The sequence below is a fragment of the Anolis sagrei genome, chromosome 2 (assembly GCF_037176765.1).
Source record: "Anolis sagrei isolate rAnoSag1 chromosome 2, rAnoSag1.mat, whole genome shotgun sequence".
Lineage (NCBI taxonomy): Eukaryota > Metazoa > Chordata > Lepidosauria > Squamata > Dactyloidae > Anolis > Anolis sagrei.
Window position 1 is genome coordinate 278,175,857 of NC_090022.1, and position 16,116 is coordinate 278,191,972.

Genomic DNA, 16,116 nt, shown 5'->3' on the forward strand with positions numbered 1-16,116 from the left:
CAAATTCCACATATACATTTTTAATAATGGGAGTGAAATAGCACCAATTAGGCCAATTTAAAGGAATAGGACAAGTGCTACAGTGCATCTAGTTTTGTCAAACAAATGTACACGCACACAACAGAAGGGAATGCCAAGCGGAACAATCAAGGGACTACCATTGTTGTTTCTAGGTCTCTGACAGCAGAGTAGAATCCTAGGAAAGAGGCAAGTAGGAAAGCAGAGAGGAAAGAGTTATCTGGCTGAACAAAAATAGGAGCAACAGAAGTATGCAGGTCTCTTCAGTAAGGTCTCTCAGGGCAGTTCCAAATTGTGAGCTTTAGTCAGGGGCAAAAAATCCCGGGACCTGAGAAGATGTCCAGATACAGACCTGTTGGTACTGGGATTTCTGCCTCTATCATCCACACTTGCTCCTTTGTCACATGATTTTGCAACCCCCAAGATGGCCACCATAAGACTGGATATTTCAACTTTAAAAAAAACTTAAGATGCAAATATGCAAAGATGTGAATCATTGCATAAGTTCTGTTCCTGGGTTATATAAGTCGCAGGGCCATCTGTGCAGAGAGAGTGTTATTCCTGGGTTATACATGTATGTTCCTGGTTGCCATTATTGTGAAAAGATATACTACGTTGATTAGAGAACCTCAACTTTGTCCTGGCCAGAGAAAATGTGCCCTCCACACATTTTATGAAGTTTCTGGCACACAAACAAAGTTTTCACATTCTACTCACAGTCTTTTTAGGAACCAACCAATCAGGACCAAACATTTAAAACCTGGGAACAACCTCACATAAAAATCCCATGTTTTCCAAGTGCAGGGACATACAGATATTCGAAGATGCAGATTTTCAGATCAAAACTGGGATATTCCCGCACAGGAAAATCTCGTGTTTTTTGCCATTCCGCATTTACAGGGAATGTGTTTGGCCACCTTCTAGTTTGCTGTGGGAGCTCCTGGAATAAAGTTAATGTATGGAACGGCCCTCCGATGTTAGGGCCTGGAGATTTAGGTGGAAAAGGAATTTTTGGAACTACAACTTTCAGACCCCATGCCACCTTGGATTTCTGGAAATTGTACTACATACAGTAATTTTTTTATGCTGTGGTTACACCAATTGATTCTTTGAGCCCCTTGGAGAAATGGCATGATAAGGATTTTTTTAAGCACTCAAAGGAGGTAATCTAGTGTAAAAAAATTAATTAACTCTACATTCACAATGAAATAAAACAGCAACATTCAAATCCATTCAAAATCACAATGAATGTTGGGAGAAAATGCACACTTTAAAACCAATCCCTTATATATATGACCCTGAAATAATGCTCCAGTTAGCTGAAGAACTTTTTGTTCCCAGACACAATCTAGAGTCATACTGGAATACTAATGAGCAGAGAGTGCCCTTCAAAAATAAAGTCAGGAAAGTGTTTTTTTTTCTGGCACAGTGTACTCAGAAATTGATACTTGGTGGGAGGCAGGAAGAGGAGGGAAAGGTGGCCAAATCCAAATGGAATCGAGCATGCTTAAACCTGCTCAAATCCAAGGGATTATGTGTGCCTAACTCACTGTGTTGGACTGTGACCAGCTTGAAAGAAAGGATTGAGTGTTGTCTTAGGGTCAGGGCCAGAAGTCACTTTTCCCATTATATAACTGATTGTAACCTCTACAGTAAAAGCATTATAACGATCAAAAGTTTTCTTTAAACCTGGTATAACCACCTTTCTGCATTGTTTACCATGCACTCAAAACAATAAAATATCTTTAAAATCTCTGTCTATCAGCATCTGTTGTGAAGTTGTACAAAGTTATACCTCGGCCATTAAGGAAACTGCATTCACCAGAGGCTGATTAATGAGTTCTAGGCACGCACATCCACGTTTGCCCAAGCTTAGCCTTTGTAAATATAAAACCAGTGTTTGCTTGGGTGTCTACTGTCTAGGCAGAGCTGTGACCTGTGCCCTATCCCTCAGCTCGAAAAATGCTCTGTGCTTTTAGCATGGGGACTTTCTCTTTGAATACAGGCAGTTTTGGAAACAGAGGCCCCTTCCACACAGCTGTATAAAATCCACATTGGACTGGATTATATGGCAGCGTAGACTCAGATAATCCAGTTCAAAACAGATTGTGGATTATCTGCCTTGATATTCTGGGTTATATGGCTATGTAGAAGGGCCCAAAGAGCAATCCTAAACAGGAGGCAAGAGAAGATCCACACCAAGAAGAACCACTTACAAAGGATACAGGACACATGCCTCATTCCAGATGTCACCACTGGTCCATCTAATGCAATAATAAGACTTTAGTTATATTCCACCCTATCTCTCCAAGGGGACTCAGAACAGATTCCAACAAATAAAAAGGCAAACATTCAATGCCCAACATATAAAAGCAAATTATAACATAACAACAAATAACATAACCTATCAGGTAAATCATAACTAACATAAAACATAACACATGAAACATAAACATCAAAATCAAGATCCGTGAGACTGTTTACACTGGCAGCAGTTGTCTAGTTGCTAAGATGGAATTCCTATTTAGTACCTCATCCCATAAGGAGTGGAAAGCAGAGGGAAATCATCATCTTACTGTAGTGTTTTGTTCTGTTGTGTTTGTAATGAAAACTGATAATGTATTGTCGAACACTTTCATGGCCGGAATCACTAGGTTGTTGTAGGTTTTTTTGGGCTATATGGCCATGTTCTAGAGGCATTCTCTCCTGATGTTTCACCTGCATCTATGGCAAGAATCCTCAGAGGTAGTGGAGATGCTTGCCATAATGCAGGCGAAACGTCATGAGAGAATGCCTCTAGAACATGGCCATATAGCCCGAAAAAACCTACAACAACCCAACACTGATAATATATTCACTCCATCACATGCAATGTACTTTTGTCTAGTTCTATAGTGATTCTCCACATTCTGGGCTTTCACACTGGTGAGTGTATCTCCACCCATACTGCTTTCTTTTCTTTTCTTTTAAATTAAAAATGATGAAACCTCAGAATTGCGGGAGTCTGAAATCTAGGTCTAAAAAATGGGAAAATTAAGGGGTGATATACTGAAATTGTGCAATTCCTGACAAACAAATTAATTTTAAAAATTCCCATAAAAGACTCATGCAAGAGGATTACTGGCAAGATAAGGAACATTGATACTTGTCTGGAAACTGCCCAAAGGAATATCCACTCTTCAATGTCACTAAAGCAATCTAACATGGGCAAATCTGACAGATCTTTGTTTCTTATGCCAAGTTAAGCACCTTCAGCCATTTCTTTACAAATTGGGAGCTCTTAAGATGATTATTCCTTGACACCATAATCCTCCGTTTCTACAAACTTTTGAAAAAAATGTACATATGGAGTTCCACGGGCTACTGGCGGAAGTAGTTTTGTGTTGTATGATGGACTCCATGAGACTCTGTCTGTAAAAGGTGTGTAGAAATGAAGGCAGGGAGGGGAAATTGGACCCTGTGTCTAAAGAAGTCCCTTGATGCAGGAATGGCTTTTGCTGGTGACCTGTTGGCTTGTACTAGTGATCACTTTCTCCTTACAGACTCCAGAGCAAAAGACAATAGTAGTTCAGCTCTCAACCTGCCAGTTTCTAGGTCTATTCTTTTCCTCTATATTCCACCATTTCAATCAATACTCTGAGTGAAGTCCTTATGTAGCAGACCTTTTTGCCCAAATAGGGCCCCTCTGCCAAAGCTTATCTTGTAACCTTCAAAGCGAGCGCAGGCAGGAGTCAAAAGGGACAGACAACTTGATTCATCCAAGGGAAAAGCAGTTTATTAAGTTTCAAAAGCAGCTGCCTGGCCGCCTCCCACGCAACGAGGCGTTTTTGTAGAGGCGACCCCTTTCTGGTGGACTGAACTCTATATATACCTTTTGAAAAATGAAAGTTTCCCATTTCCCTTAAATCAGGTGATTTCCAGGAAATCACGTGATGGTCTGCACCCCGCACCCCAGCTTTTGCACAAAGCCCCTCACTCATCTTTTGCACACGGGACACCCCCCCTTCACCTTCCTTATTTGGCAGCACATCCCTTATTCCCATTTCCACAACAATAAGGCTGCCTCATTTCTCCATTTTCTTTTTTTGCTAAGCGTTTTACAAAAGCGAAAGCAAATCAGCAAAGGTTATTATGGGTCTCTCCAACTTTTCTTCTGGATGAGGCCTATCTTTTTCATTGGCGTTACCGGCATTATATATTTTTGGCAGGCTTGAAGCATAATTGGAAAACAACATATTAACAATAGAAAAGTAAAACTGCATAATATGATTATAAGCATCAACTCTTTGAGCCATGTTATTGAAGGAAGCCAGGAAGTCAACCACGAGAAAGGTTTCCACCCATCTTCTTTTACGTTATGATTTACCAATTCTTGTAATTTTTCTAAATCATCTTCAATTGTTTGGTTGAGATTATGAAATTGAACTATACAACGGCCCTTTATTATGGAACAAAATCCTCCTTTTGCTGCCAGCAGATAATCCAGGGCCAACTTGTGCTGTAATAACATCTGACTCAGCTCTTCAATTTCGGATTGTAATTGTTTAACTATCTTTCCAGTGGCATTTATGCTTTTTTCTAACCTACACGTGAGCCCTAGAATACTTCTTCTATTCTCTTGGGCGATTATACCTGGGTAGGATCCGAGGGTCAGGACTCCTGTTATCAATCCCCCCCCCCCACCCGTGAGCCCTCAGTGTCAGACAAGGCAGAGTTTATGATCACTTCGTCTGAACACTCGGGTCCCAAAGGCACCACTGGTTGTAGGGACCTTCGAAGCCTTGTGAGGGTTTTGGGGTGTCTGAGAACTCTCACAGGGAATGTTAAATATCCTACCCCAACACACTGGTATCTTCCCGGATGGTAATTGGTGGCCCATTTGTCAAAGAAAAACCACATATTAGGATCTCTAATTTGCCATCCTGAACAAATACTACCACCACTATTCAAGGTAGTGTAATTTGAATCAAACATTGGATATTCGGGGTACAATTCTTTCCAATCTGTGTCTGCCAAATTTTGTCTATTAGTATAGGTGGAGTTATGGGTACCATGTAAATAAAACCAATCTGTGCAGTAAGTATAATTTTTTAACCCTATTAGGAAGGCTTTTCTGCGTTCCCAATCCCTCCACTTTTGATTCCATGTACCCTTATTTCCACAACAAAAACACATTCCTCGCGTAGTGGCAGTGTATCTTATTCGTCTAAACCTAGCTTGATTTAGTCCATCAGGAACCTGGGAAAACATAGTGGGATTTTGAATACTTCCTTGTAATCCCCCAAGTACCACCTGAGGGTCTTCTATTAGGGCTGGGAGGAAAGATAAGTCACCTATTTTTTCTGGATGTTCATATATAAGAGACACATCTTTACCATGTTGGGCAAACATAAGTCTTGCATGTTCTTTTAACCAATTTCCCTGTATCACAGTGATCATATTTATGAGCATTAGGAACCCAAATATAGTCCGAACTCCTGTTGGTTTTCTGGTGTCTCCTCCTCCCCTTCCCATCATAATGTCTTTCCACCACTTCCAGGACAGTGCTTTTGTTGGGCCACACTGCGACATACTTGACCTTCGACGTTCTATTGTGCCCGATGGGGTCAGCTTCATGGCCTTGTTGACCCCGTAGGGGGTTGCCGGACGATCCTGAGTCTCAGGTCACTCTGATCCGCTCTTTCCACTTTCCACACGGAGGGCGCCAACTTGGCACGGGTGTAATGTATCCAAGGCTTGACTTCCTTCACTTTGATGGCGGTAGGGGTTGATAACAGCACAGTATAGGGTCCTCTCCACTTTGGTCCAAGCGGGTCAATCTTCCACTCCTTGATGAGCACCTCGTCACCTGGCGAAAAACAATGCAAAGGTGTGGTAGGATAAGGTGGATTCAGCTCTGAAGTATATTGAGCAATTTGTTCTATCTGTCCAGCCAGAGCTTGCACTTGTTGAATTGTCTGTTTATCTCCTATCACATGCTGGTCTCCCCCTTTGTTTATTATTGACCTCAAATTTAGTGGTGGCCTTCCATACAGTCTCTCATAGGGGGTCAAACCTGTTCTTTTGTGGGGGGTGCATCTTATTTTCAATAGCACCATGGGCAGCACTACAGTCCATCCCAGCCCTGTCTCTTGGCAGGTTTTTGATATAGCATTCTTTATAGTCCGATTCATTCTTTCAACTTTTGCCGATGACTGGGGTCTATAGGCACAATGCAACTTCCACTTGGTGCCCAATATTTGGCACAATCCCTGAACTATCTTGTGTACATAAGCTGGACCGTTATCAGATCCTATTTCCAATGGTATTCCAAACCTTGGGATTATGTCTCTCAAGAGTGCCCTAGAAACTTCTACCGCCTTTTCAGTACGGGTCGGGTATGCCTCTACCCACCCAGTGTAAGTGTCCACAAAAACAAGCAAATATTTGTAGCCCTTTTGCGAAGGCAGTTCAGTGAAATCAGTCAAAATTGCCTCGAACGGGGTGTTGCCTATATGTTGAACTCCTGGGGGCTTTAAGGGTCCTTCTCGAGGGTTATTTTTGGCGCAGGTCCAGCACCTGCGTGCAGCCGCTGCTGTTAAGCTATGGAGCCCATCGATGTATATCTGTCGTCCCAACAATGTTGCCAGGGCCGTCTTACCCAGGTGTGTAGTGTAGTGCATGTGTCGGACTATGTGCCACGCCATGTCTTTAGGGACGTAGACGCGGTTATCTGGCATCACAATGACCTCTCCCTTCCATTTTCCTTTTTCCCCCAAGGCCCAATTTTCCTCCTCCTGTGTATATGCAAACTTTTCTAATGGGGGGTCCTCTAATGCAGTTGCAGTGAGCAGGCACTGCTTATGGTGGGGGTGTTTGGCTGCCTCCCTCGCGGTCAAATCAGCTAACCTATTTCCTTGCGTAACTGGATCCTCTCCCCTCTGGTGTCCCTTACAATGCATTACAGCAACCCGATCCGGCTCCCAAACCGCCTCCAGAAGGGCCACAATCTCAGCTGCATTCTTAACGCCCTTTCCAGCCGACGTAAGGAGTCCCCGCTCCTTGTACAAAGCTCCATGGGCATGAAGCGTAGTGAAAGCGTACTTTGAATCCGTGTAGACATTGACCCGCTTTCCTTTTGCCAACTGCAGTGCCCTGGTGAGAGCTATTAACTCGGCCCGCTGAGCGGAGGTTCCCGGAGGGAGCGACTCTGCTTCCAGAATCTCTCCCCCCCCCCCCGCACCACCGCATATCCTGCACGTCTCTCACCATTCTCCACGAAGCTACTGCCATCAGTGAATAGGGTCATGTCTATGTTGGATATTGGTACGTCTTTTAAATCGGGTCGGCTGGAGTATACCTGTTCCATCACCTGAATGCACTGGTGGACCATTTCCTCCCCCGGGGCAGGCAACAAGGTAGCCGGATTCAGGGTGGCGCAAGTTTCTAGGGTTACCATCGGGTTGTCACATAACACCCCCTCATATTTTGTCAGTCTCTCGTTTGTGAGCCAGCGTGGTCCCTTGGTGTCTAACAACGCCTTCACATGGTGTGGTACCTTTACGACCAGTGGCTGCCCTAAAGTCAATTTGCTTGCTTCTTTTATTAAATCTACTGCTGCTGCCACAGCCCGCAGGCATGGTGGCATTCCCTGCGCTACTGTGTCTAGTTGTCTTGACAAGTATGCCACTGGTCTTTGCCATGACCCTAAAGCCTGGGTAAGTACACCCACTGCTACTCCTTCTCGCTCCGATACGAACAGAATGAAGGGTTTTTCCATATCAGGTAGGCCTAGGGCTGGTGATGACATCAGGGCCTCTTTTAAAGCCTCAAAGGCTTGTTGGCTTTTTTCTGTCCACTGGAATGGATCTTCTCTATTCCCTCGGGTGGCCTGGTATAAAGGCTTGGCCAATATAGCATAACCTGGGATCCACTGCCGACAATACCCTGTTGAACCCAGGAATTCCCTAACCTGCCTCCTGCTGGACGGGGTTGGTATTGCACAAATAACTTTTTTCCTTTCAACTCCCAGTGACCGATGTCCCTCAGTTATTTCAAATCCCAGATATTTTACGCTTCTTTGGCACAATTGAGCCTTCTTTTTGGACACTTTGTATCCTTTTTCCTCTAATGCTTCCAACATTTTCAGGGTGTAGTGCCTACACCCAACCTCTGTCCTACAGGCTATTAATAAATCATCCACGTATTGAAGCCACACCCCTTCACTCTCCGGAATTTCAAATTCTTCCATGTCTTTTGCCAGTGCCTGTCCGAATATCGTGGGGCTACTGTGATAGCCCATAGGGATACGGGTCCACATAAATTGGGTCCTTTGGCCGGCTTGCTGGGTGTCCCACTGGAACGCAAAAATCGGCTGGGACACCGGAGCCAACCGGATACAAAAGAACGCATCTTTAATATCCAATACCGTAAACCACGCCGTCCATGCGGGTATTAAACTCATCATGATATGTGGATTTGGCACTACCGGGGTCAAAGGAACAGTGACTTGATTTACTGCTCTTAAGTCCTGAGCAGGGCGAAATTCGCCTCCTGGCTTTTTGATTGGCAACAGGGGAGAGTTCCAGGGTGAGCTGCAAGGTATAATTAATCCATGTTCCAGTAGCCTGTCAATATGTTTTTGTATTCCTATTGATGCTTCCCGACTGACAGGGTATTGGGGCCTCTTTACCGGCCCCATTCCTTTCTTTACTTCCACCACTACTGGGGGCACATATTTAGCCAGGCCGGGTGGGTTATCTTCTGCCCATACCAAAGGCGTCTTTTCCCACGGCCACTGGGCTTTCGGTGGTTCTGATGTTTCCTGCCTTATGAGAAACAACCTCCATTCCTCTTCCATTGGAATAGTCAGTTCCATCTGGCCAGTGTTAATAAATTGAATCTGTGCCCTTAATTTAGAGAGAATGTCTCGCCCCAAGAGGGGAACAGGACAATCTGGGAGATATAATAATTTGTGACTCACATTATGTCCAGCCAAATTACAAGTCCTTTCCTGGAGTAAGGGGCATTTTTGGACTTTTCCTGAAACCCCTATAACTCGAGTGGTTTCAGCACTTGGTGGGCTCGTTAGCTTGTTTGTTACTGATCTTTCAGCCCCTGTATCCACCAAAAAGTCAATTTGTTGGTCCCCGATTTCCATAGTGACCATAGGCTCCCCGGGGTCCAACAAAACAAGAGCCTGGCTCCTTCATTCACCATCTTCTATGTCCTCCCATCCTTCTTCCTCCACCACTGCAGCCACTATTGCCTCCTTTTCCTGGTACGGTGTATAACTTCCTCGTCCTCTGCCACGTCCCCGGCCTCTTCCTCTACCATTTTCTTGACCTCCTCGATCACTAGTTACTTGCTCTGTACATTGGCCCCGCCAGTGCCCAAATTTCCTGCATTTCGCACATTGATTCCATTCTAATCTTCCAGTTCCTCCTCTTCCTCTACCATTTCCTCTTCCACGTCCTCTGCCCCTCTTTTCTCCTGTTCTACCATCCATCATGGATAGGAGAGTCTTGTATCCTTCCTTTCTATCCTTCTTCTTCTTTTCTTCTTCTACCTGGTTCCTAGCCATATAGACCTGGTCAGCTATGGCTAACAACTCATTCATGGTTTTTCCTAAAAACCCAGGTTGTTTTTGGATTTTCCTTCTTATGTCATCTGCTGCCTGTGTAATGAAAGACTGTGCCAGTGCCCTCTTTCCATTGTCATCTCCCAAGTTGTAGGGGCTATATTTTCTATAGGCATCCTCTAACCTTTCCAAGAATGCTGTAGGGGATTCTGTTTTTTCTTGTTTAACACTCTGTATTTTGAGTATGTTTGCAGGGCGTGGTGGACCGTGTCTTATAGCGTCCACCAAAAGGCCCTGAAATACTTTCAAGTCCACCCTATGTTGTGGATTGTTGGGGTCCCATTGGGGATCCACCTCCATCGGGAGACGTTGGGCCCCCCAAGCCACTGCATCTGTCCCCGCCGGGGGCTGTGCCTGAGCCAGTAGTATCGCCTGATTGATCACCTGTCTCCTTTCCTCAGTAGTAAACAAAACCTGGAGCAATTGTTTGCAATCCTGCCAGGTGGGATTATGGGTTGCCATAATACTTTCCAATAAGTTAGCCATTGCTTGGGGCTGTTCCGAGTATGGAGGGGTGGAATTTTTCCAGTTCAACAGATCGCTACTGGTAAATGGGACCACTTGGTATGTTCTCACTATCTGATCCTGGCTATTGAGGATTGGAACTTCCCGGATGGGCATCTCAACCAGTGGGGCATTTATAGGTGACCCAAACGACGGGGCCAAATTGCCCCGGCTCCTGGTTTGGGCCGGGCTTGCATCACTCGGCATTCTGCTGGACTTTTTCTCAATCTGTCCTCCTTCTCCAACTTGAAGGGCCGACAAGTCTGGGTATCTCAAAGATGAATTTTTATTTCCCCCCTGTGCCTGATAAGGTGGGGGTGATGGTGGTGGTAATGGAGGAGCGACTGGCAGTGAAGGGGCATTAGGCACTGCAGGGGCTGCTGGTCTTCTAACAATTCTCCCTGCTGCCTCGGGTTGGTCCTCCTCTTGTGACCAAACCTTCCCTTTTTCCTTGCCTCCTCTCTTCTTGACTGCCATACACTGTCCTTGTTTACATTTTCTTATCCAGTCTGGATTTTCTGAGACCACAATGTCCCAAGTTGCAATATATATGTGTTGATCTGGATGTTTGCTTGCACAATATTCCTCTACCTGTCTAATCTTCTTCAGATCCCAAGTTCCCTCTTCGGGCCAATCAAAAGGAAAAGTGGGCCACTCGCCTGTACACAAATTTCTTAACCTGTAATCCTTAAAGTCTCCTGGATCTGCTTGACTAGATGCTGCCACAAATTTGTCAAAATGTTGTAACATGCACTGCAATGGGGAAATTGGCTTTGAACTCCCCCCTCCCATGGCTTCTAGGTGGGATTTGGCTCTGGCCTGGACGTCTGGACACTCGACAGTACGTGTCAGAAAACGCAGAGCTTCCTCCTTTCCTCCCACTAACCCAATGGGAGACTTAGTGGTTCCCTTCCCCGGCGCCGGTATGTATGTTTCCCTCAGTGTCTTTACTCAACCACTATACTTGCCAGACTATTGTAGACGTCGGAACAACCTTCGCCTTCTGGACTCCTTCCTCCTCCTGTGTATCCCTCCTGGCCTTCCCGTCTGCTTTTCTCTGGTGATTTATGTCGTTGCGATTACCTTGATCCAGCGACGTGGACAGAAGAGAGAAGTACCGCAACCGGTCAGCTGGGGCCCCTCATACTCGGCTCACGGTGGTTATCTCCAGTCCTCGCTGCTGATCAGGAATCGTCCTGGCAACAGGATCTGCCCCCTTGATCCTTGGCTCGTCTGAATCCGAGTCACGGCACCAGAAATGTAGCAGACCTTTTTGCCCAAATAGGGCCCCTCTGCCAAAGCTTATCTTGTAACCTTCAAAGCGAGCGCAGGCAGGAGTCAAAAGGGACAGACAACTTGATTCATCCAAGGGAAAAGCAGTTTATTAAGTTTCAAAAGCAGCTGCCTGGCCGCCTCCCACGCAATGAGGCGTTTTTGTAGAGGCGACCCCTTTCTGGTGGACTGAACTCTATATATACCTTTTGAAAAATGAAAGTTTCCCATTTCCCTTAAATCAGGTGATTTCCAGGAAATCACGTGATGGTCTGCACCCCGCACCCCAGCTTTTGCACAAAGCCCCTCACTCATCTTTTGCACACGGGACACCCCCCCTTCACCTTCCTTATTTGGCAGCACATCCCTTATTCCCATTTCCACAACAATAAGGCTGCCTCACTTACACATTCTTATGCTCCAGTTGTAAGGTGTCTTCCCTTCCAGTGTATAGCTACAAGATGGTGGTGGAATAAGGGCATTGTGATGGTACTGAACTGCTGACCTGAAGATTGGCAGTTTGAATCCTCCTCAGAGCCAGAGATGAGCTCCGCCTCCAGAAGCCTGAAATGAAAAGGGAAGCTTCTGCCTTTGTTTGTGCTTATGTGTCTCATTGTATATGATTGTAAAAGCACTGAATGTTTCCCTATGTATGTAAATGCTCCCCTAGGGGAGAAGGGTGGAATATAAATAAAATGTATTATTATTATAAAGGGTATTATTGCTTCACCAAATAAGAATATTGCCCTTTTATGAAATTTTCCTTCAATTTCTAGCATTACAGCGAATGAGACAGCAAAAATGTCCTAGTTTTCCACATGGAAGGCCTTAGAAGTGGAGCTGTGTGCATATTTATTCAAATATTCCATAAATATATTTATTGATTGAAATATTTATATCCTTCCCTATATGCAAAGAGTGCAAGCAGCACAGAACAGAATCCATTTAAAAAAAGTTAAAGCCATGTAATATTTAAAACAATTTCCTGCTGTTTAAAATATTAAATTGTTTTAAATGCTTTAAATTGGTTTTGTTCCCACACTCTTTGCATTTAGGGCAGGATATAAATATTTCAATCAATCAATATATGCACTGAATGTCTGAATAAATATTTGGAACTAATTATGCTGCAGTATGTGCATATAGCTCCCTCTCCCAGGCTTTCCATGCAGAAAGCAAAATGTGCTTGTTTTGGTCTGGCTGTAATGATAAAGGAACCTTAATAGCAGTTAATTCTCACAAGGAAATCTTGGAAATGTCTTTAATGCTAGGTTACTATACATACATCAAAGTTGTGAATGAAGAAAACGTGGGGAAGCTATACATGTGGAAGACACCAATAAGATTCTGACCAATCAATACATTACAAGGTACTGTAGTACTCTGAAAACTTAAGCATCCAAAAGAAGTTAAGGTACATAAATTAAAAAAGAAACTTGAGTGGAATTGAATCTCAATCAGTTATTCTTCTAGTGTATAAAAGACAATTCCCAGCTCTGTTAATAGTTAATCAAGAAGTTGAAAAAAATTCATTTGCGGGGGGGGGGGGGGAGCAGAGAGACTAATTAAAAATTAACAGCTAGACATAATGGCCCTTTCATAGTTTCTTATTAACTTTAAATAATATTTTACTTTCAAGGAGATGTGTTAATTGTTCTTTGCTGATGCAAAGCCATTCAAGTGGATTATTTACATAATGACACTGTTTCAGCAACCATTGTTTAATAGCTGCCTGACATGAAGAATAAGTAGTACCTGCCCTTTCATTGATTTAAAAAGAAATGTATGCTGTCTTTCAAAACAAAACCTTCCCAAGTCAGAACAATACCTGAGAAATCATTAGGAAAAAATCAATAAAACCCTAATTCAAATATGAAAAATATTACAATAATCCACTCCTTACCATGTTAGAAAACGCTGTTTAAAATATCCCAGTTTGCATGATCTGTTAAATAATTATTTCCAATAATATAGGAATATAGGAAAATTTGAAAATGCAAAAACTAGAGAGCACGAAGTTGAATCTACATATTCAGTTTTCAGTACTTTGGAAAACTCTTAGGTTGTGCACTGTCTGGCTAAAAAGGTAAGGTTTTTAAGGGGGTAGCACCATCAAATGTAGCAATTGCCAACAGAGCTCTTCTCTCCATGCCAACTGCCTGTGCCCATCTCTGCTACAGAATAAGGGGAAAATGCTTTGCATCCCGGTGTTCTTCTGACTAAACTTATACAAGATTCCTTCCATCAGGGAACAGAGTGAACTCCATTGATGACAAAATCTGATGCCATCTGACTGTACGCCACACTGAGACCTTTACCCTTGCTGCCTTTGCCCTATATACACTTTCCCACTTTGGCTTAGCCAATTCTCACTGGGCACTGAAGCCTAAAGGCACTGAAGGGGAAGTGTTTGTTAGCTGGAATACAAATGCAGGGGTTGGAAGTTCTTTAACTAGTTGTCAAGAAGGTGCTTTGGGAGGGTCAAAAGGGGATGCTGTTAGCTTTGGGGCAAGGGTAGGAGTATTTATACTGCTTTAAAAACTAATGCTTTATCTTTGGGTCTCTATACAGTACCCTCATGCCGTTTTATAAACAACATATTGTATTTATTCCAACATTTCAATGATCTCTCCTTTATTTAAGCTTCCTGCTAATCAGGGAAGTAGGAAATACAAATGAATGTTCATAAAATCAGTCCTGTGCATTCTTTTGCTGGGGAGGTTTAGCACTGTATTAAAACAACTGAGGAAAAACCCCTGGCACATGTATCTGCATGCACTAATCACTATTCTAAAATTAAATAGGCAGGACCAAGAAGTGAGGGTGAAAAATAGATTAACTTTCCTAACTGGTTTATATAATTGTGATTCATTTAATGATAAAAAATACCAATAACAACAAAAATAAAATAAAATTAGAGATTATTAACACCTTGTATTGGAACTACCAAAGTGCTCTTACATTTTAGTGGGCTTGACAATGGGCACTACCCTATAATGTTATTTTTTTAATGCTAATACTTTTTGATATAAAGATCTGCATATTTTGTTGGCTGAAGCTATGTTGTTGTTCATTCATTCAGTTGCTTCCGACTCTTCATGACTTCATGAACCAGCCCATGCCAGAGCTCCCTGTCAGCTGTCACCACCCTCAGTTCCTTCAAGGTCAAGCCAGTCACTTCAAGGATGCCATCCAACTATCTTGCCCTTGGTCAGCCCCTCTTCCTGTTTCCTTCCATTTCCCCCAGCATCATTGTTTGCTCTAAGCTTTCCTGACTTCTCATTATGTGGCCAAAATGCTTTATCTTTGCCTCTAATAATGGGGCTTAGCACACCTCCAGCTCAGTTAGACCTGTTCCATCTACTCTAACGGAACAAGGTGGGCAGCAAACACTTTTTAGGAACTGAGAGCATTATCCCTCACTGACGCCACTTTGAAAACATCAGTGCCAGTTTAAAGACTCTCCTTTGTTTTGTTTTGTTTTTGTTTGTTTTTAAACTTGAAAACAAATCTTTACTACTCTTTTACATGTCTTGGTTTCACAGCTATAGATTGATTTCTCAACTTCTTGACCTCTGGAAGGGCTTAGAGTAGCATTTCTCAACCTGGGGGGGGGGGTCACGAGGGGGATGTCAGAGGGTTCACCAAAGTCCATCAGAAAACACAGTATTTTCTGTGGGTTATAAGGGTTCTGTGTGCCAAGTTTGGTTCAATTCCATCAATGGTGGCATTCACAATGCTCTTTGATTGTAGGCTAACTATAAATCCCAGAAACTACAACTCCCAAATAACAAAATCAGTTACAAAAAAGGATTTGACAGGCAAGGGGAAAACTGGTGGAGGGGTGCATGACTTTTACCTAATGGAGAGATACAGGCAGGTTTACACATGCAATCCTAACACAGCATTGAAACTAATGCATCACTGAATCAAATGTGACCCCAATTTTGGCTATGTAATTTATCCAAAAAAAGATTTGTTGGACTCAAGTAAATATGGTATTTCCTTGGCCAGAGTGTAAGATGCCATCTGTTTCTCTGACTCAGTCAGAAAAATGTATTGGGCTAGACTTTTTTTGTCCACAACATAAGATGAAGTCTTAGAACAGAAATGAACAATTGCTAAATGCCTGGGGGCACTTTCTATTTCCTGAGAATCCCTAGAGTGCAGGATTATATATACATATATATACACATAATAAAAGTGACAAATGCATATCTGTGTATGTGGCCAAGGTGTCTACTGACACAGACATCCTCCCACCTCCACAAACAGGCTATAGTTCCAGGTGCTGAGAAGCCTTCAAAGGCACTCCCTCAATTGACATTGCAGGCTATAGTGAGCACCAGGAACATGTAGCCCAAATGCTCTAATGTCCTCCCCAAACACTAACCATTCAAGGAATGCATTCATTCGGGGACAATTTCATCCTAGATTTGATGTGCTTCCTCCACCACAGGCATCCCAGGGTTCCTTGTGTGGAATTTGCATGACCTCACTGGCTCTCTCTTAACCCTTTCTTCCTATTTCCTATGGCACACAGCAAACACAGGGGGATTGATCAGCAACTGAACAGACTGGAGGGGTTTGAGGGATTGACTCAACAGGATGGAAGTTGTAGTTCACCATGCATCAAGGCAGAACACTATGAATCCCTTCAATAATAGACCTGAAGCCCATTTGGTATGCAGAACCCCCATGAT

General features: G+C 43.4%; 1 long non-coding RNA gene across 1 annotated transcript; it reads right to left on the reverse strand.

Moving 5' to 3' along the window:
• Positions 1-3,771: 3,771 nt before the first annotated feature.
• Positions 3,772-11,565, reverse strand: LOC137096152 (uncharacterized). Its single transcript, XR_010909350.1, has 2 exons — positions 11,110-11,565; positions 3,772-5,866 (listed from the first exon to the last, which is right to left on the reverse strand). It is a non-coding gene; the product is annotated as an uncharacterized lncRNA (long non-coding RNA).
• Positions 11,566-16,116: the final 4,551 nt, after the last annotated feature.